The following is a 22,263-nucleotide window of genomic DNA, read 5'->3' on the forward strand; positions in this document are numbered from 1 at the left end:
CAAGAATATAAATTAAGATTTAACTAGTCAAGGAAGTCAGCAAAGGCCCTCCCGAAGAGGTGATTTATGTTTTTCTGAAAGCGAAAGAATGAATAAATTTGTAAGAAATATTGGTCTATAGTTTTCTTTTCTTATAATGCCTTTATCTAATGTTTGGTATCAGAGTAATACTGACCTCACATGATTAGTTGAGAAGTATTACTTCCTCTTCAATTTGCTAAAAGAAATTTTGTATAACTGGTATTATTGATATTAGTTTTATTTCTTCTTTAAGTGTTTGTTTGAATTAACCAGGGAAGGCACATTAGCTTGGGGTTTTCATTGTGGGAAGTTTTTAAACTATAAATTCCATTTTTAAAGTAGATATAGAGTTATTCAGGTTACATTTCTCCTGCATGAGCTTTGGTAGTTTCTGTCTTTCAGAAATTTATACAATCATATAAGTTATTGAACTTATTAGCATGAAGTTGATTATAATAATCCCTTATTTTAATATCTGTAGAGTTGGTAGTGATGCCACCTCTCCCATTCTTGACATTGGAAATTTGTGTCTTTATTTTTCTGATCAGCATGGATACAAATTTATCTATTTTATTGAGCATCTCAAATAATCAGCATTTAGTTTCACTGATTTTCTCTATTTTTTTCTTCTAAATTTTACTTTTCTTTTTTTTTTAAGATTTTATTTCTTTATTTGTCAGAGAGAGAGAGAGAGAGTGCACAAGCTGGGGAAGCAGCAGGCAGAGGGAGAAGCAGGCTCCCCGCTGAGCAAGGAGCCCGACACAGGACTCGATCCGAGGACCCTGGGACCATGACCCAAGCCGAAGGCAGACACTTAACCAACTGAGCCACCCAGGCGTCCCTAAATTTCACCTATTTCTGTTCTGATATTCAGTATTTCTTTTCTTCTGCTTATTTTTGTGATTCATTGGCTTTTATTTTTCTAGTTTCTTAAAGTGGAACCAGAAGACATTGATTTGAAACATTTTATTTTTTCTAATATAGGAATTTAATATGATAAATTTCTCACTAAATTCTGCTTCAGCTGCATTACACAAGTATAATACATTTTTTTGCATGAAAGTCTAAATACTTTCTAATTTCTTCTTTGACACATGGATTATGTAGAAGTATATTACTTAGTTTTCAAATATTTGGAGATTTTTCAAGACATTTTTTGTTATTGATTTCTAGTTGAATTTCACTGTGGTCAGAAGACATACTTTATATGAATGGAATCCTTTAAACTGAATTAGACGTGTTTTATGATTCATAATGTGGCCTATCTTGGTAAATATTCCATGTGCATGCGAAAAAACTGTTTGCTGTTGTGGGGTGCAGTGCTCTATGAATGTCAATTAGTACAAACTGGTTGATAGCCTTCTATAGATCTTCTATATCCTTACTAATTGTCTGTCTCCCTGTTCTATCAGTTATTGGCAAAGAAGTATAAAAATGTCCATCTATAATTGTTGATTCGGAGAAAGATGAGAAATGAAGTGAATATTATTATTCCCACGTATACATTTCCTTCTACTCCATTATGCCACTGTGTACAAATTACATGATTTAGAAGGGATTGATCCCATCCCAAAAACTAGGAGTAGACCAACAGTTGGTCTAAGCCAATTAGGATTATCCTACTTTCTTGTCAAAGTGACTGATTCAGGTGTCCCAGGGAAAGTCAATGTGTGATATTCTCCTATTGAACAAGACTGGTTTAGGACTCTTAGCATTTCCTGAAGAAAATACTCTTACCTGATCACCATTCTGGAAAGCCCACAATTTACAACATTCATCTGTGTATACAAAACTTTCAACATTTTAGTGACTCAAATATGAGCAGGTGGTCAAGGCTCTCCTATCATTTTATTAAAAATGCTAGCATTACAAAGACCAAAGAAATAAGTAAAAAAAACTTAAAGGAGAAATAATACTGGATGATAAAATCTCAAAAACAGAAAAAAGATTATATCTTCAGAAATATAACAGCCATATTATGGCCATAAATTAAGAACAGGACACTGTAAATGGAACTAATGGAAGTTGAAACTATGAACACAGATATGAGAATTTCAAGAGAATTTAGAAGACAAAATTGAAAAAAAAAAGCTCTTAGAAGAAATGCCCACAAACTTGTGATTAAATGACCAGATATTAAATATTTTAGGCCCACGGGGCATATGGTCTTTGTTATAACTATTCAACTCCAGTTGTAACAGAATGGATGTGGCTGTGTTTCCATAAAACATTTTTTTTAAAGATTTTATTTATATGTTTGTCAGAGAGAGAGAGAAAGTGAGCACAAGCAGGGGGAGTGGTAGGCAGAAGGCGAAGCAGGCTCCCCGCTGAGCAAGGAGCCCGATGCAGGACTCGATCCCAGGACCCTGGGATCACGACCTAAGCCAAAGGCAGACACTTAACTGACTGAGCCACTCAGGTGTCCCCCCATAAAACTTTATTTAAAAAAATGGGTGGCAATTCCATGGGTCATAGTTTGCTAATCCCCAACCTAGAAGATACTCTTAAAAGTTTAGGGGATAGAAAAACAGGCAAAAAAACATAAAAAGATTAGAAGATATCCAGGTGTCCAACTGATAAATAATAAGTGTTCCAGAAAGAGAAAAACAAAATAAAAAAGGAAATAAATATTTAAGACAATTTTCTATAATTTAAGGATATGATTTTCCTGATTTAAAGGTCCCATTACTTCTCAATACCGTCTATGATAAGGTAAAAATATGGAAATATCAAAGAGAAGGGGTAAAGAGAAAATTCCAAGAGCTCCCAAAGAGGAAAAAAAATAAAATAAAATAAAAAGTACCACATGCAGAACACAAGAAGTCAAAATGGCTTTGGTCTTCTTCAGCAGAATATTGGATGGTAGAAAATGTTGCAGCAATGGCTTCAAGATTTAAGAGAAAATTATTTAACCTAGTCAAGTTAAACTATTGATTTTTTTGTATGGGTAAATTAATGGCATTTTCTGATAATCAAGGCCTGAAAACTTTAACTCACAAGCCCTTTCCCAGGAAACTACCTGTGAGAATGTGTTCCACTTAAACGAGGCCAAGAGAAAGGAAAATAGCATTCAGGGAACAGGGCACCCAACTCAAGAGAGTGGTGATGGAAAACTCCAGGATGATGGTGAAGAGATGAGAGGTATGTAACAGACTTGGCAAGCAACCAGTGAAGACTGGAGCAGGTCAGAGGGCTACTGGAGAGAGGTCTCCATGAAGGTTGAATGGATGGAGTGCTTGATGAGTTTGAACATGTTGAGAAAAGATTTAAACAATTGGGGGAGGTTGAGCAAGAATACATTAGTGATAAACACATAGAAACAAACTAAAAACATAAAAAAACTAAAAGCAAAAAAAAATATTAACTTGAAAGAAATGACAAGCTATGCATGAAAATGTAAATTATTACTTGGCTTAAAAGTGAATATCATTTATAGACATATAATAATGTAAAAGCAGAATACTGATCTAAACAAAATTATAATATAACTGTATCAAGAAGATAGTGTATATATGTGGTGGTGAGCTGCTGGTGACAGATCATTAAAGCATCACCTTCTAAAATAAACCATGACAATACAAAATGCTGGTAAGGATGTGGAGCAACTGGAAATTCATAAATTTCTGGTGGGAATGTAAAATAGTACAGCCACTGTGGAAAACGGTTTGGCATTTTCTTTTCTTTCTTTTTAAAGATTTTATTTATTTATTTCAGAGAGAGAGAGTGAGCAGGGAGAGGGGAAGAGGGGGAGGGAGGAGGACAAGCAGACTCCAAACTGAGTATGGAGCCTGATGCAGGGCTGGATTTTCACGGTCGTGATATCATGACCTGAGCCGAAACCAAGAGTCAGCCACTTAACCAACTGAGCCACCCAGGCGCCTGGCATTTTCTTACTAAACTAAATTCGTAACTACCATATGACTAAACAATTGTACTCATGGACATTATCCTAGAGAAATGCAAATTATGTTTACACAAAAAATAAACATTCATGGCAGTTTTATTCATAATAGCCAAAAACTGGAAACACTGCAGATGCCCTTCAACAGGCAGTTAAACTGTGATACATCCATACCATGGAATACCACTCAGCAATGAAAGGAACAGACTCTCGATGCGCACAACTTGGGCAAATATCCAGAAGATAATGGTGAGTGAAATAAGCTTATCCTAAAAGGTTACATAGTATATGATTCCTTTATATAACAGATTTAAAGTGATAACATTTTAGAAATGGAGGACATATCAGTGGTTAAGTATAGGTTGAGGTAGAAGGGAGCTGGGTGTGGTTCTAAAAGGGCAGGAGGAAGGATCCTTGTGGTGTTGGAATTGTTCAAAAAAAATTTTTTTTTAATGGGGCGCCTGGGGCGCCCAGTTGGTTAAGTGTCTGCCTTTGGCTCAGTTCATGATCCCAGCGTTCTGGGAGGGGATTGAGCCCCTTGTCAAGCTCACTGCTCAGCGAGAAGTCTGCTTCTCCCTCTCCCTCTGCCTGCTACTCTCACAGCTTGTGTGCTCTCTCTCTCTCTCTCTCTGTCAAATAAATAAATAACATCTTAAAAAAAAGGAATTATTTATTTGAGAGAGAGAGAGCATGAGCAGGGCAAGGGACATAGGGAGAGGGAGAAGCAGGCTCCCCACTGAGCACGGACCCTGGTACAGGACTTGATCCCAGGACCCTGAAATCATGACCTGAGCCAAAGTCAGATGCTTAACTGACTGAGCCACCCAGGAGCCCCAGGAACTGTTCAAGATCTTGACTGTAGTGATAGATACATGAACCTACACAGGTGATAGAATAACACAGAACTGAACACACACACACACACACACACACACACACACACACACACACACACACACACACGAGTATCAGTACATGAGTATCAGTAAAACTGGCAATCTGAATAATATCAGTGCATTATACCAATGCCAATATGCTGATTATGATACTCACTATGGTTTTGTGAAATGGTACCATTGAGGAAAACTGGGAAAATATCACATGAGATATCTCTGTATTATTTCTTACAATCGCACGTAAATCTACAATGATCTTAACACAAAATTTAAATTTTAAATAAAATGTAAATAAAATGAAATTACTAAAAATTCGAGTAAATAAAATTTTTATGGAATTCCCTATTCCCCAAAATGTTACCATTGGGATATCTGGACAAAGTATACATGAAATCTAGGAATAAAACAACAGCAACAACAAAAACTCACTGTATTTGTTCACAATACTCTATATGGTGCGTGTCACACTTTTACTCAAAATCGTAAGGCATTCCATTTTTCTTGTGCACTTAAAGTGAGATTCACTTCGTGTACAGGAGTGTAATTCAGCCAGACACTGAGAAGAGCATATAAAATCCTGCAGAGACAGCACACCCTGTGAGAATTTGCTCACTAAATTTGTGCCAGCGAGGCAGATTGATTATCTGGTTTCTAGTCGTTTCAAATGTCCTCCACTATATTTATAGCTAGCTGTAAGTTGTCTGTTGTTTTTTTTGTGGAAATGTAAATAGCCAGTGGGTGCTCTTTCGGTTGACCTGTGTAGCAGGAGAATGTGAAATCAGCAATAAAGGGCTTGATTTATTTCGAGCTGTAACCCTTCCATTCCTGTGCTGTATCAGGTTTGGGAACAATCAAAAGTGCTTGTGGGCACCTGCCGTTGTATTTGGTATCCTGGCTGGACTAGTTTGTTTACACTGAGTCACCCGAGCCCCTCCTTCCCTTGTGGGGCCCTCACCTGTCTTCCAGGCCAGTGTAGCAACTGTGCTTTCCTATATGGAAGCCACTAGCTACAGGGGACTATTTAAATTAAAGCTTAAATTCATCACAAGTAAGTGCAATTAAAAATGTAGTTCTGCCATCACAATAGCCACATTTTAAGATCTACATGACCAGTAATAAATGCTCTGATATTTTATGCTTCTATAATTGTTATGAGAACAAGCTTTTTCCAAAAGACTCTGACAAGAGAAGGAAGAACTGACAGTGGTGTGACAGTTTATGTAAAATAAAAACAAAAGGAAAATTCAAAGTTTTGGGCCAGAAAGGCAATATAACTGACTGGAGCTGTAAGTATTCCTTTCATATTATTTAGCTCTTTATTTTATTTTAAAAACTTTCAGACTGTTAGTATGGAATTTATGAGTGTAGCATAACACCAGGTACATGTATCTCTGAAACCATCAGTGCTTATCAAAATCTTGGAGGCTGAGGGGTGTCAGATACACTTTTATGCTTCCTTTTTCTGCTCTTGAAATATTTGTCATCTTTTCTTATTTTCTTCCTCTTACTTTTACACACTGACCAAGGGACCACAGAGGAGAAGTTACAGAATTGATTTTTTTAAGCTTATTTTTAAAATAATCTAACACTGTTACATTTAAATAAAATAAGAATGTGCATAATTAAGTGGGTCATTAGAATACTGGGTCTAGGAAATATTTACTTTCCAAAGTTGAGATTTGGTGCTAGAACCCCTCTGTCATCCTATGGTGTCATCACATAGGAGTGAGAGAAGAGGAAAGAATATTTACCTTTGTCTTTGTCCCCAGTGTCGAGGCAGACTAACAGGCTTTTTTTTTTTTTTTTTTAACTCTGCCCAATTCTTCAATTATTTATTAACTCTTCTAAGGATCCCAGAGTGAGGGAGGAAATTTCCAGTTAGAATCTGTGGACTGAGGGGTGCCTGGGTGGCTCAGATGGTTAAGCGTCTGCCTTCGGCTCAGGTCATGATCCTGGGGTCCTGGGTTCGAGCCCCACATTGGGCTCCCTGCTGAGCAGGGAGCCTGCTTCTCCCTCTCCCTCTGCCTGCGGCTCCCCCTGCTTGTACTCTCTCTCTCTCTAATTAAAAAAAAAAAAAATCTTAAAAAAAAAAAAGAATCTGTGGACTGAGAGCACCTCATATTTTACATATATTATTTGTCATTTAGAAATGAATCCTTAAATTTTACAGAACTACATTCATTATTCTTTTCCTAAGAGGCTAGCAGGCACATACCGAGAACACGCAAGCAGCCCTATGAAGATCCCCATGAGGAGAGGAACTAAGGTCTCTTTCCAGGACCTAGCACCATCTGCCCAGCCCTGAGGGTGAATCACTTGAGAATCTGATATTTCAGTCCAGGTCAAGCCTTCAGATGACTGCCGCTCTGCAGAGTCCTGAATGAGACCTCATAGGAGACCCAAAGCCAGAAGCCACCATTTAGACCGCTCCCAAGTATTTGACCCGTAGCAACTGTGACAGACAGTAAGTGATTGTTTTTTAAGCCATTAAGTGTTAGGATAATTTGTTATGCAGCAATCCTAATATAATTATTTCAATTATAGATCATCTGAAGTGCAGCTTTTGTTCATGGACAAAAGTGGTTTCTATACAATATATTACTATCACCTATAAAATAGATATAACTTCATCTGAGTGCCAAGTTAAGTCGAAAAAATATGAGAGAAAGCAAACAAATATCACAGACATTATACATCAGACCCGAATAAAATCACTATCAGCATTCTGGATTTTTTCTAAAAAGACATGAATATGCACACTTTTATAAAAATGTGAACATACTCTAATACTGTTTTTAAATATTTTTCCTTAACAATACATAGTGGTCATCTTTGGACTATACATATATGTCCAAATCATCATTTCTGATGGTTCTGTATTATTCAGTTTTATAGATAATATTTTACCAATTCTCTCTTTGGACATTTAGGTCGTTTCCATCTATTCAGTGTTACACCAGCACCACAGTCAGTAGCTTTTTATTGACATTTATTTTCATACTTGTCTATGTGATTTTCTTATAATTAATTTCTTAGGGCTTACAGGAAATCATATGCATATACGTTTATACTGGTGAGAAATACTGAAATCTATTCTTATGGAGGCTGTGGGGTGGGGATTTAGCAATATTTGCTCCTTCAATTTTCCCTGATACTCCAGCACTATGTTGAATAATATTCATTGTCTGCAGTGATTTAAAATGACTCCTTTATCTGAATTAATTATGAGCTTTTGATCTATCACTCCATTTAAATCCTGGTGTTTCAATTTTTTTCGTTTTGAATTACAACAGCTTTATAACACTCATTGCTATTTGGTAGAAAGGTCTTACTTCAAAGACATCCATCACACACATCTCTTAACTCTTCTCACCCATTTACTGGTCTAGGTGAAACATAAATTATAGAATAATTTTTCCTGCTTCAAGAAAAAGTCTCAGGGTGCCTGGGTGGCTCAGTTGGTTGAGTGTCTGCCTTCGGCGCAGGTCATGATCCCAGGGTCCTGGGATCAAGCCCCACGTCAGGCTCCCTGCTCAGCAGGAAGTCTGTTTCTTCCTCTCCCACTCCCCCTGCTTGTGCTCTTGCTCTCTGTCAAATAAATAAATTAAAATCTTAAAAAAAAAGTCTCTATGATTTTTGAACTAAGATGACCTTGTATATATAATTTTGGGAAAACTGATGTATTTAAGATACTGAGCTTTTTGATTCAAGAAATACGTTTCTCCATTTATTTAAGTTTACCTTATGCATAAGTACTATGAGAATATTTTTCCATTATTCTTTTAAGGGGCACCTGGGTAGCTCAGTCAGTTGGGCATCTGACTTGATTTTGGCTCAGGTCATAATCTCAGGGTCATAGGATGGAGCCCCACACTGGGCTCCGTGCTCCACATAGAGTCTGCTTGTCCCTCTCCCTCTGCTCCTCCCCTTGCTCTCTCTAAAATAAATTTTTAAAAAATTGTTATTATAGTATAAAAGATAGTCTAATATTATTTATTTCCATTTTGTCTTGCATTTGGTTCCCTTACTCAACTTCTCTGATTGGTTCTAGCATATTTTCATTTGTTCTTCAAGGTTTTCTAAATAGTTTATCAGTCTCATATAATGGTAACTGATGAATGTTTACCTTCATGTCAAGCATTTATATATACATCATCATCATCATCTCCTTTTTTATGGTTAGAACATCAGAATTATATTGAATCCTTGCGTTGATGTTAGGTATCCTGACCTTATTCCCACTTGTAAGTAAATGCTTATAGTGTTTCTGTGGCAGTTGAGGAAATACTTTGCAAATACACAGGGAGTAATTTATTACAGCTGAGTTAATTTACTACAGTCTGTATCCTTACCTCCTCATCTCCCATTCCACCCTCTACTCCACTATTCAAACTACTCTTGCAAGGTCACCAAGCACAAATCCAGTAGACACTTTTCAGTCTTTTTTGCTAATGGAATTTACTGCATTATTTGACACCACTGACCCTTTCTGTGATTTATAAATACCCTCCTACCTGGGCTTCCCCAATACTCCTTCCTCCCATTTTTCCATTCTCCTCAAGGCTCTTCCTCCATTCATCCTACAGAGGACAGGCCTCCTTTCTCTTCATAAGAGATATTTTCTCTCAGAGTTTTCTTATCCACTGACAGGTTTCCAGAACTGACCTTATAAGGTGATCGTTTATACCTCTGAATGTGTTCAAGAGCACTACAGGTAAACAAAGTCTACAGCTCGTGCCCCCTTTTGTCACAAGCATCTCTAAGCCTGGCTTGTTGGCTCTTGTCCACAGCTTTTGTGATGAATGCTTTAGAAAGCCCAAGACTGGGGTTTGAAATGGTCTGTTTCATATGGATCCAAACAATTGGTTTCATTCCAAGTTTCAAGATCTCATGCTTTTCTAATCAGTGCCCAAACTTTAACATGAGAAACCGGGCAAGGCTGTGACTTTAACTGTCATTGTAATTCAGTAACCCACACATTTAAAATTTTGCATTTGATTTTCAGCAGCATCAGCCATCTGACTCCAAGAAATAAGAATTCCTTTTAGGACTGACAGGGAAACTCTTTGATTCTTAGAGTACAATTTGAGCTGGGATTTAACAATCTTCAGCATGTCATTTTCTCTTTGTAAGCACTCAGCTGAACTGGAAAGAATCTGTCCCATTATCACGGTCCTTTCAGTTATCATTACTGCCATAATAATCAAGTACAACAGTCACCTGGGCTCCCAAAGCACAAGTTTCATTTTGCACTTCATCACAATCAAACTGATTAATTATGAGGTCATCACACGCTGTTTTACTAGCATCCCATTTCCCACTGGCAAGGAGCTCGGTGCTATTCCCAAGCCCAAAGGCATGTCCAGACCAAAATTCTATCTTTGAGAGTCTATCTCCTGGGACCACTACTAATACCAGTTGTGTACCAGTCTGGATCCAACCAAGAGAGAGGAACAACACGGTAATTTGAACAGGGAAAGATTAATATAAAGAATCATTAACAATAATGAGATAGGCATGATGATGGATTGGCTAGCAAGAAGGAAAGATAACTGCATAATATTCCATTGTATATATAAAGACATGTATCATATGACCTCACTGATATGAGGAATTCTTAATCTCAGGAAACAAACTGAGGGTTGCTGGAGTGGTGGTGGGTGAGAGGGATGGGGTGACTGGGTGATAGACATTGGGGAGAGTATGTGCTATGGTGTGCGCTGTGAATTGTGTAAGACTGTTGAATCACAGACCTGTACCTCTGAAACAGATAATACATTATATGTTAAAAAAAAAAAAAGATAGCAGGAGGGGAAGGATGAAGGGGGGCAAATCAGAGGGGGAGATGAACCATGAGAGACGATGGACTCTGAAAAGCAAACTGAGGGTTCTAGAGGGGAGGGGGGTGGGGGGATGGGTTAGCCCGGTGATGGATATTAAAGAGGGCACGTTCTGCATGGAGCACTGGGTGTTTTACACAAACAATGAATCATGGAACACTACATCAAAAACTAATGATGTAATGTATGGTGATTAACATAACATAATAAAAAAAGAAGGAAAGATAACTAAAGAATATAGAAATAACTGATACAAGGAGTAGCCACTATACTAATGCTAAGGTAGAGCACACAAGTTAGCTGCCTCTACCCACAGGGCTGCGATCCAGACTTCTTGAGGAGGGCAAAGGCACGGTTCAGTGAGTGGCAGAGAATCTGCTGTGATACCACACCAGCAGAACTGGCTGGAAATCTTCCCTCTGGTGTGAGGAGAAAAACAGTTCATGGAAAAGGGTCTCATCAGGGACACTCCCTACAAAACTGCTTAAGAATGGGTAAGAGGGGAAGTTACTGCTGGCCGCTGCTGGCCACCACATACTGCAAGAGCTGGGCACTGGAGGAACTGCCTGCACCACCTGTGTCTGATGTGGGAGAAAGCCATGTGAATTGTGGGAGTCAGTCCATCAAGCACACTTGGACCAGGGCGCCAAACGCTTCCACCTGCAATCTATCTCCGTGCCCTCTATTGACAAAGACTGTGTGTCGGGGGTAAAGGAATACTATTTGAAGAGTCTAGGTTCATTTTCATAGAGTAGTCTAAAATGGTGCTTTGGAGCTGAGAGGTAATAAATTGTTACTCGGTACCAGAATATATAACACAAGGATTAACAATGCAAAGAGTTTCTTCCAGTGCGTTTCATGTTCTACAACATTGTTTAGAGGATTTTTCACCTTGAAAAAGTTAAATTTCTAGACTGTCAGAATTATGTGCTTTTTCTTTATGATTTATGGAAAGTTTTAATGTTTAAAAAAGGTTTATCTCACTTAAAGATTACAAAGTTATTCTCCAAACTCCTTTCTCTACATTTTAAGCCTAATTATAGTGATACTTGTTATCCTACACATATTAGATTTAACCTTGGCAAGCTATTTATACTCTTGGAGTTTCAATTTCCTCATCTCCAATAGTAGAATGATAATACTTACCTAAGAGAGTTGTTTTGAGGATCAGATATATTTTATCTAAAACACTTATTAGAGTACTTGGCACATATTAGGGAACTAGTATATAGTACTGATTAATGTTTTATAGCAATTGTTAACATTATTATCATCACTGAATTTATTACATATGGACATAATTTTGCATCTTGTATTTTTCACTCAAAATTACATGTTATTATAAAAATGTTTCCTCAATGTAATTATGTTTCATTTAGTTTTCAAAATTAATTTTTTTAAAGATTTTATTTATTCACTTGACAGAAAGAGAGAGTGTGGGAGCATAAGTAGGCACAGTGGCAAGCAGAGGGAGAGGGAGAAGCAGACTCCCTGCTGAGCAGGGAGCCCGATGCGGGGCTCCATCCCAGGACCTTGGGATCACGACCTGAGCCGAAGGCAGACGCTTAACTGACTGAGTCACCCAGGCACTCCTTTAAAATTAATTTTGAAAAATATGTTGAATTTCATAGATTACCTGATATATCTACATTAATTTTGATAAAAAGATAGCTAAGACAGTATTATTTATTACAAAGATAATTTTGTAGTGATTTTTCACACCATTTTCCTGTTTTTAAGAGATATCTCAAAGCTGTAAGGTAATGTGTTACCCCAGAATTCTGTTTGATTCTTGTCCTATCCTGTGCTCTCATAATGGTTAAATAACACAATTATCTACTAACCATTTGAACATAATTTATTCTCTGATACAATGTTGATATTTTGCTTTGAAATATATTATTAGTCATAGCATAAAATTTTATATTCGATTACTCAGTGTGTTGTCTTTTGGATATGTCAGCTTGACTGGGGTAATGTTCCCAGTTATTTAAACACGAATCTGGGTATCCTTATAAAGGTATTTTGTAGATGTGGTTTAAGTCCACAATCAATTGGCTTTAAAATAAAGTAGATTATCAAAGACAATCGGGGTGGGCCTGACTCAGCTCAATGAACAGAAAAGCATAACTGAGGCTTCCTTGAAAAGGAGATCCATGGGGTGCCTGGGTGGCTTAGTTGGTTAAGTGTCTACCTTCGGCTTGGGTCATGATCGCAGGGTCTTGGGATCAAGCCCCACATCGGGCTCCCTGCTCAGCGGGAAGCCTGCTTCTCCTTCTCCAACTCCCCTTGCTTGTGTTCCCTCTCTCGCCGTCTCTTTGTCAAATAAATAAATAAAATCTTAAAAAAAAAAAAAAGAAAAGGAGATCCATGGGACACCTGGGTGGCTCAGTCCGTTAAGCATCCGACTCTTGGTTTCAGCTCAGGTCATGATCTCAGAATTGTGAGATGGAGCCCCGTATTGGGCTCCCTGCTCAGCAGGGAGTCTGCTGGAGATACTCTCTCCCTCTTCCCCTCCCCCTCCACTCACACACTCTTTCTTTCTCTCTAAAATAAATAAATAAATCTTAAAACAAAACAAAAAACAGATCCTGCCTATGTAGGCAGGATCTTCAGTTCACACCCCAGAGTTCCAGTCTGCCCTTCCTGATGGCCAGCCCTATTGATTTTGAACTTGTTCAGCCAGCCCCCACAATCATGTAAGCCAATTCCTTGCAGTAAATCTCTTAACTTTAACTCCTACCTAATCAGGTAGGAGTTATCTCTCTAATCAGACCTTGACTGATACACACAGCCAAAGACAGAATGTTTTACTTCCGTAAAAATGTCTACCTTCTCAAAAGTCAGCTGTGAGCTGCTAAATAAAGAAGTTGGCACTTACAATGGTAGGAAAGTAAACAAGTCTGTGTCTAGCGAAAAATTACTTAGATAAATAAAAACAATAAAACACACTTTAAAAGCATATTATGCATATGTCCAAACTCAATGCATTGTATACACTAAAATATGTGCAATATTCTGTATATTAATTATACTTCAATAAAGTAGTTAAAAAGGAAACTTGTGTCTTCAAAGAGTAATATAAATGACATGGCAGCATATTGATAAAATAGAAGAATGATCTTACCACTCTAACACAAGCTCTGTTAACAGTTCTCCCTGTGTGCATCTGTGAATGTGTGTGAGCTGTCAGTAAAGGGCAAACATAATTTTGTTTTTTAAAAGCATATTTGGACTTCCAATTCTGGAAAACTTAAAATGGATAGATTTTACTCTGTTATTCCTACTAAATACAAGTAAACCCCCAAACATAATACATAAAACAAAGACCTTCCAAAATGTTGGGGAGAATGAGGTAAATTTGCTAGGGTCCCTGGGACTTGAATGACAGCATGGCAGTGAGTTCTTTGGGTTTAGGTTTTCTTTTTGCCTCCTATGTATCCCAAATTGGATGCTAGAGAAGTTCACAGCTCAGAAATGCCATCAGGCACAGAGAAATGTTAAATACTGTGTGACTACAGTTATATAACATTCTTGAAATGACAAAGTTCTACAGATGAAGAACTTATTAATGGTTTCCAGGGGTTAGGGGCATATGCAGGAATAGGGCTCTGAAGGGGTAGTACAAAGGAATTGCTTTGTGATGATGGAGCTGTTGTGTATCTTGACCATTAAGGTGATTACATGAATCCATACATTTGGAAAAATGCATGGAACTACACACACACTCACACACATCACAAAGCAATGCATGTAAAAATTGGTGAAATCTTAATTAATCTGTAGCGTCATTAATTGTACTGTACCAATGTCAACTTTTTGGTTTTGATATTATGTTCTAATTAGGTAAGATATATTGTGTTGAGCTGGAGGAAGGTACACAAATCTTTGCATTATTTTTGCAACTTCCTGTGTATCTATAATTATTTCAAAATAAAGATTTTAAAAATATAAACATACTACTTGTTCACATATTCAGGTCATAGCAATTCCCACTTGAATATCATTATATGTTCAAAACTAAACATTACCAATTTTGATTCTATCTATTTTAAGATACTTTAGAAAATTCCCAAATCAGAGAAATACTAGAAATATTCTAATGACATATGTGGAGATGCAATGAAGCTGCTTTAGGTCTGAAAAAGTCAAATATGATATATATTTATAGCTTTAGGAAATAAGGTGTCATAGTAGCTTGATACCTGAATAATTTTGGAACCTATTAGCAAACTAGTTTGTTAGATTCCAATACAGATTTTTTTCAGATATAAATATAAAATACAAATAATTTGTGATTATTGTGAATGATAAATCTTCCAAGATCTTAGTCACTTTTACCATATAGTGTCCCAGGAACTTGTTTAGTTTATGTGTATACTTCTATGAGTGTCTGAGTGGTGTGTGTGTGTGTGTGCCTGTGCCTGTGTATGTATGTGTGGAGAGGGTTGGTCTGTAGAGAAAGAGGGAGGAAGGAGAGAATTTTATCTTGACTTTAATAATGTTCATAATTCATTTCTGTTAGAGGGCAGAGAAAATACAATTCAACCTAAGTGTTCATCTATGGATGAATGAATAAAGAAAACATTGGTATGTATTATATATACACAGTGAAATATTATACAGCCGTAAAAAGAAGGAAATCCTGCCACTTGTGACAACATGGATAAATCTGGAGGACATGACTCTAAGTGAAACAAGGCAGTCACAGAAAGACAAATGTGGTTTGATTTCATTTATATGTAGCATCTAAAAAAGTCAAACTCCTAGAAGGAAAGAGTAGAATGGTAGTTGCCAGGGACTACAGGGAAGGGGAAATGACCGGGGCAGTGGGGTATGATGACTATAGCTAATAATACTGTGTTATATACTCGAAATTTCCTAAAAGAGTAAATCTTAAGTGTTCTTACCACACACACACGAAAATGGTAATTATGTGAGGTGAGGGATGAGTTAATTAACCTAATTGTGGTAGTCACTTTATAACACATACATATTTTATTTTATTTTATTTGGTAAAAAGCATGAATCACATATACTTTTTAAAAAAAATCTATGGAGGGGCACCTGGGTGGCTCAGTTGGTTAAGCGACTGCCTTCGGCTCAGGTGATCCTGGAGTCCCGGGATCGAGTCCCACATCGGGCTCCCTGCTGAGCAGGGAGTCTGCTTCTCCCTCTGACCCTCCCCCCTCTCATGCTCTCTCTCTCTCTTTCATTCTCTCTCTCAAATAAATAAATAAAATAAAATAAAAAAGAATTTTAAAAAAATCTATGGAGCATTTCACTTGGAGGTGGTTTTTAATTTTTTTTTTAAGTAAACTACGCCCAACGTGGGGCTTGAACTCAGGACCCCAAGATCAAGAGTTGTATGCTTTAACAGCGGAGCCAGCCAGCCAGTCTACATATGTATTTGAAATCATCAGATTTTACATCTTAAAAATATACAATTTTAAACTGCCAATTATACCTCAATAAATGCAGAACAAAAAGAAGTAGAATTTTAACCTGTTGAGGAAGAAGAATTTACTCTATCTTTCAACATTCTTCTAGCTAGACTATGAATCAAATTGGCATGCGACAGATTAACAGGAGAAAATCAACTTTAACAGCATATGTACAGAGAATCCATACAAGCATAGACATTCCAAAAACAGTCAGGTAATATGATACTTATATGAGCTAAGGAGAGAGAAAGGGGTGTGAAGATACAAAGGGGAGAAAGATCATTAGCAAGAAGGTCAAGGGCGATATTTGGAAAACAAAAGTTGCCCTAGTATGTAGATAAGTTTCTCAGGTGAAGAGGAATCTCTGTTAATAGCTCTCTTCCTGATACAAGCAGACAATTGAGAGGGAGGTAAAGAGCTTTTTCTGAATCTGCTGGGTTTGGATTGCTTTTAACTCAAAATAATGTTCATGCCAAAGTGGCCTTAGTACCTGGTTTTTGCCACTGCAAACCTCAGATCCTAGAAACCTGGTCAGGCTACCTAATATAATGGAGGGATGAGAGAATCAAGATTCAAATCTTCTGATGGACTGGAATAATGGACTGAAACTAACAAGGCAAAATTTAATTAAAAAAAAAAAAAACGCAAACCAAACCACAGAAAACCAGACAAAACCCTGGGAAGATAATCCTTGCCTTCTGTGTTTCAGTATAGGCTTGGTGATCATCCTGCCAGGGTTTGAATCCTAGTGCCACCAATAACTGGCAATGAGTCCTTGACAACGACACCTCTCTGTGCATCAGTTTCCTCATTTGTTGTGAATGCTAATGACAATGGCAATGTTGGATAATGCCTACATTGGAAGATGACTGTGAAGATTAAATAAACCAACACTGAAAAAGCACCTATAATTCTCTGTGGCACACAGTGATTCTCAATAAATATTCTTTGTTGTTTCCACTGTGTGAAAAGTTTGCATGAAAGTAAAGCCTTTAAAGTCAAATACAGATAAAGTTGAAAGAAATGAAGAAACTGTTACTGAACTCAGACTTGCCCGTGCACCCAAAGCACAGTAAGCCAACATCTGAGACACCGGTTTTGAAGCAAAGAAAGGTTATTATTTTCAGAAGAACAGCCCAACAGGAAGGCAGGGGATCATTCCCAAAGCTAGCTTGCCCTGTTGAGTCTATGGACAGCTTATAAATGTTTGGGGAAGGAGGTGAATGCATGAGAGGAGGGTGAGGGGTTTCTTGAAACCTTGAGGTGGGGAGCTTGAAGCAATCTGGAGGTATGCATTCTTCTGGACAACAAGATACTGTTTGGGACCTGGTACAGCCAGGCACATCAGATAAGTTCAAGACACACATTACCATTTGGGACCTGGTACAACCAGGTACATCAGATAATTTCAAGACAAACATTACCATCTGGTCTCCGTTAGGTTTCTACAGTGTGGGGGTAAACAGGGTGTAGGAGTAAAAAAGACAAAGTTAATGATTGATCGTGCATGAGGTTAAGAGGTGCATAAAACATAATTGAGAGAACAAAACAGAACATGGAACTAAGTTGATAATACAACTAATATAACTACAGTGCTGCTTATGCTTTCAAAACAGATGCAGCAACCAAGCATCTGGCCTCAAAACCATGAGGGGTAGGGCATTACCATATCCATTTGAGCCAATCTCCTGATGAAATGTGGGAAGTGAATAATTGCATGGGCTTTGGAGTAGGACTGACCCAGAATCAAGTCCTGGCTCTGATATTTACCAGAAATGTGACTGTAAGAAAAGTCATAAACCTCTCGAAATCAAGTCTTGTTTCTCCATTTGTAATAGGGAGTAATAGTAGTGCCCACATCTTAGAGCTGTTGCAAGGATTCAGAGACATTGCACAGACCTGGAGCAGAGCAATAGCTCAACAATACCTACTTCTATTACCATTATGTGACTGCTGTAAACCTTCTTTATTTCCAGAATACAGATTAACACTTGAAAGTTACAATATTCTGGGAAAATTTTCAAATTTTCTAATCAAGAGAAGAAATATTTCCATTAGATTAGTACTAATCAGTTAGTTCTGCTAACCAATATTTTCTGGAATAGAAAATCCTGTTCTTTCTTCCCTCACTGACTTTCTTGGTTCCATTTCTATGTCTACTCCTAATGTTACCTCCTGCATTCAGTTTCAGTTCTTGACAGCTTTGGCCCAAACAATGGCAAATTCCTTCTAAATCTTTTGTGCAACTACTACTAATTAATGACTCTAACTTTGGAAGGCAAGCTGGGGTTGGGTGTGAGAATCAAAAAATTTTTTTTTTCATATTGAAACTCTGTACTTTTATTTGGACAAAGAATTGGGGTTAGAAGAATGTTTTAGATCTTTTTTTTTTATTAACATATATTATTTGTTTCAGGGGTGCAGGTCTGTGATTCATCAGTCTTACACAATTCACAGCGCTCACCCTAGCACATACCCTCCCCCATGTCCATCACCGAAACACCCCATCCCTCCCACCCCCCACCATTCCAGCAACCCTCAGTTTGTTTCCTGAGATTAAGAGTCTCTTATGGGTTGTCTCCCTCTCCGGTTTCATCTTGTTTCATTTTTCCCTCCCTTCCCCTATGATCCTCTGTCTTATTTCTCAAATTCCATGTATCAGTGAGATCATATGATACTTGTTTTTCTCTGATTGACTTATCTCCCTTAGCATAATACCCTCTAGTTCCATCCACATTGTTGCAAATGGCAAGATTTCATTTTTTGATGGTTGGATAATATTCCATTGTGTATATATACCACATCTTCTTTATCCATTCATCTGTTGATGGACATCTTGGCTCTTTCCATAGTTTGGCTATTGTGGACATTGCTGCTATAAACATTGGGGTGCATGTGACCCTTGGGGCCACTACATTTGTATCTCTGGGGTAAATACTCAGTAGTGCAATTGCTGGGTCGTAGGGTAGCTCTATTTTCAACTGTTTGAGGAGCCTCCATACTGTTTTCCAGAGTGGCTGTACCAGCTTGCATTCCCACCAACAGTGTAGGAGGGTTCCCCTTTCCCCACATCCCCACCAACATCTGTCGTTTCCTGACTTGTTAATTTTAGCCATTCTGACTGGTGTGAGGTCGTATCTCATTGAGGTTTTGATTTGGATTTCCCTGATGCCGAGCGATGTGGAGCACATTGTCATGTGTCTGTTGGCCATTGGGTGTCTTCTTTGCAGAAATGTCTGTTCATGTCTTCTGCCCATTTCTTCAGTGGATTATTTGTTGTTTGAGTGTTGAGTTTGATAAGTTATTTATAGATTTTGGATACTAGCCCATTATCTGATATGTCATTTGCAAATATCTTCTCCCGTTGTGTCAGTTGTCTTTTGGTTTTGTTGACTGTTTCCTTTGCTGTGCAAAAGCTTTTTATCTTGATGATGTCCCAATAGTTCATTTTTGCCTTTGCTTCCCTTGCCTTTGGCAATATTTCTAGGAAGAAGTTGCTGCGGCTGAGGTCGAAGAGGTTGCTGCCTGTGTTCTCCTCAAGGATTTTGATGGATTCCTGTCTCACGTTGAGGTCTTTCATCCATTTTGAGTCTATTTTTGTGTGTGGTGTAAGGAAATGGTCTAGTTTCATTCTTCTGCATGTGGCTGTCCGATTTTCCCAACATCATTTGTTGAAGAGACTGTCTTTTTTCCATTGGACATTCTTTCCTGCTTTGTCGAAGATTAGGTGACCATAGAGTTAAGGGTCCATTTCTGGGCTCTCTATTCTGTTCCGTTGATCTATGTGTCTGTTTTGGGCCAGTACCATACTGTCTTGATGATAACAGCTGTGTAATAGAGCTTGAAGTCCGGAATTGTGATGCCGCCACCTTTGCTTTTCTTTTTCAACATTCCTCTGGCTATTTGGGGTCTTTTCTGGTTCCATACCAATTTTAGGATTATTTGTTCCATTTCCTTGAAAAAAGTTGATGGTAATTTGATAGGGATTGCATTAAATGTGTAGAATTCTCTAGGTAGCATAGACATTTTCACAATATTTATTCTACCCATCCATGAGCACAGAAAGTTTTTCCATTTCTTTGTGTCTTCCTCAATTTCTTTCATGAGTATTCTATAGTATTCTGAGTACAGATTCTTCGCCTCTTTGGTTAGATTTATTCCTAGGTATCTTATGGTTTTGGGTGCAATTGTAAATGGAATCGACTCCTTAATTTCTCTTTCTTCTGTCTTGTTGTTTGTGTATGGGAATGCAACTGATTTGTGTGCATTGATTTTATATCCTGCCACTTTACTGAATTCCTGTATGAGTTCTAATAGTTTTGGGGTGGAGTCTTTTGGGTTTTCCACATAAAGTATCATATCTGCAAAGAGTGAGAGTTTCACTTCTTCTTTGCTGATTCGGATGCTTTTATTTCTTTTTGTTGTCTGATTGCTGAGGCTAGGACTTCTAGTAGTATGCTGAACAGCAGTGGTGATAGTGGACGTCCCTGTCAGGTTCCTGACCTTAGGGGAAAAGCTCTCAGTTCTTCCCCATTGAGTACAATATTCACTGTGGGTTTTTCATTGATGGCTTTTATGATATTGAGGTATGTACCGTCTATCCCTATACTCTGAAGACTTTTAATCAAGAAAGGATGCTGTACTTTGTCAAATGCTTTTTCTGCATCTATTGAGAGGATCATATGTTTCTTGTTCTTTCTTTTATTAATGTATTGTATCACAATGATTGATTTGCAGATGTTGGACCAAACTTGGAGCCCAGGAATAAATCCCACTTGATGAATAATCCTTTTAATCTACTGTTGGATCCTATTGGCTAGTATTTCAGTGAGAATGTTTGCATCCATGTTCATCAGGGATATTGGTCTGTAATTCTCCTTTTTGAGGGGTCTTTGTCTGATTTTGGGATCAAGGTAATGCTGGCCTCATAAAATGAGTTTGGAAGTTTTCTTTCCATTTCTATTTTTTGGAACAGTTTCAGAAGAATAGGTATTAATTTTTCTTTAAATGTTTGGTAGAATTCCCCTGGGAAGCCATCTGGCCCTGGGCTCTTGTTTGTTGGGAGATTTTTTTTTTTTTAAGGATTTTATTTATTCATTTGAGACACAGAGACACACACAGAGAGAGAGCATGAGCAGGGGGAGAGGCAGAGGGAGAGGGAGAAGCAGGCTCCCCACCAAGCCAGTAGCCCGATGTGGGGCTTGACCCCAGGACCCCAGAATCATGACCCGAGCGAAAAGCAGACTCTTAACCATCTGAGCCACCCAGGCCCTCCTGTTGGGAGATTTTTGATGACTGCTTCAATTTCCTTAGTGGTGGTGGGTGGTGGGTCTGTTCAGGTTTTCTATTTCATCCTGGTTCAATTTTGGTAGTTGATACATCTCTAGGAATGCATCCATTTCTTCCAGATTAATTTGCTGGCATATAGTTGCTCATAACATGTTCTTATACTTGTTTGTATTTCTTTGGTGTTGGTTGTGATCTCTCCTCTTTCATTCATGATTTTATTTATTTAGGTCATTTCTCTTTTCTCTTTGATAAGTCTGGCCAGGGGTTTATCAATCTTATTAATTCTTTCAAAGAACCAGCTCCAAGTTTCGTTGACCTGTTCTACTGTTCTTTTGGTTTCTATTTCATTGATTTCTGCTCTGATCTTTATTATTTCTCTTCTCCTGCTGGGTTTAGGCTTTATTTGCTGTTGTTTCTCCAGCTCCTTTAGGTGTAGGTTTAGGTTGTCTTTGAGACCTTTCTTGTTTCTTGAGAAAGGCTTGTATTGCTATATACTTTCCTCTTAGGACTGCCTTTGCTGCATCCCGAGATTTTGAACAGTTGTGTTTTCATTTTCATTTGTTTCCATGAATTTTTTAAATTCTTCTTTAATTTCCTGGTTGACCTGTTCATTCTATAGTAGGATGCTCTTTAGCCTCCATGTATTTGTGTTCTTTCCAACTTTCCTCTTGTGATTGAGTTCTAGTTTCATAGCTTTGTGGTCCAAAAATATGCAGGGAATGATCCCAACATTTTGGCACCAGTTGAGACCTGATTTGTAACGCAGGATGTGATCTATTCTGGAGAATGTTCCACGGGCACTAGAGAAGAATGTGTATTCCATTGCTTTGGGATGGAATGTTCTGAATATGTCTGTGAAGTCCATTTAGTCC

This window comes from Zalophus californianus, chromosome X (genome assembly GCF_009762305.2).
Source record: "Zalophus californianus isolate mZalCal1 chromosome X, mZalCal1.pri.v2, whole genome shotgun sequence".
Classification (NCBI taxonomy): Eukaryota; Metazoa; Chordata; class Mammalia; order Carnivora; family Otariidae; genus Zalophus; species Zalophus californianus.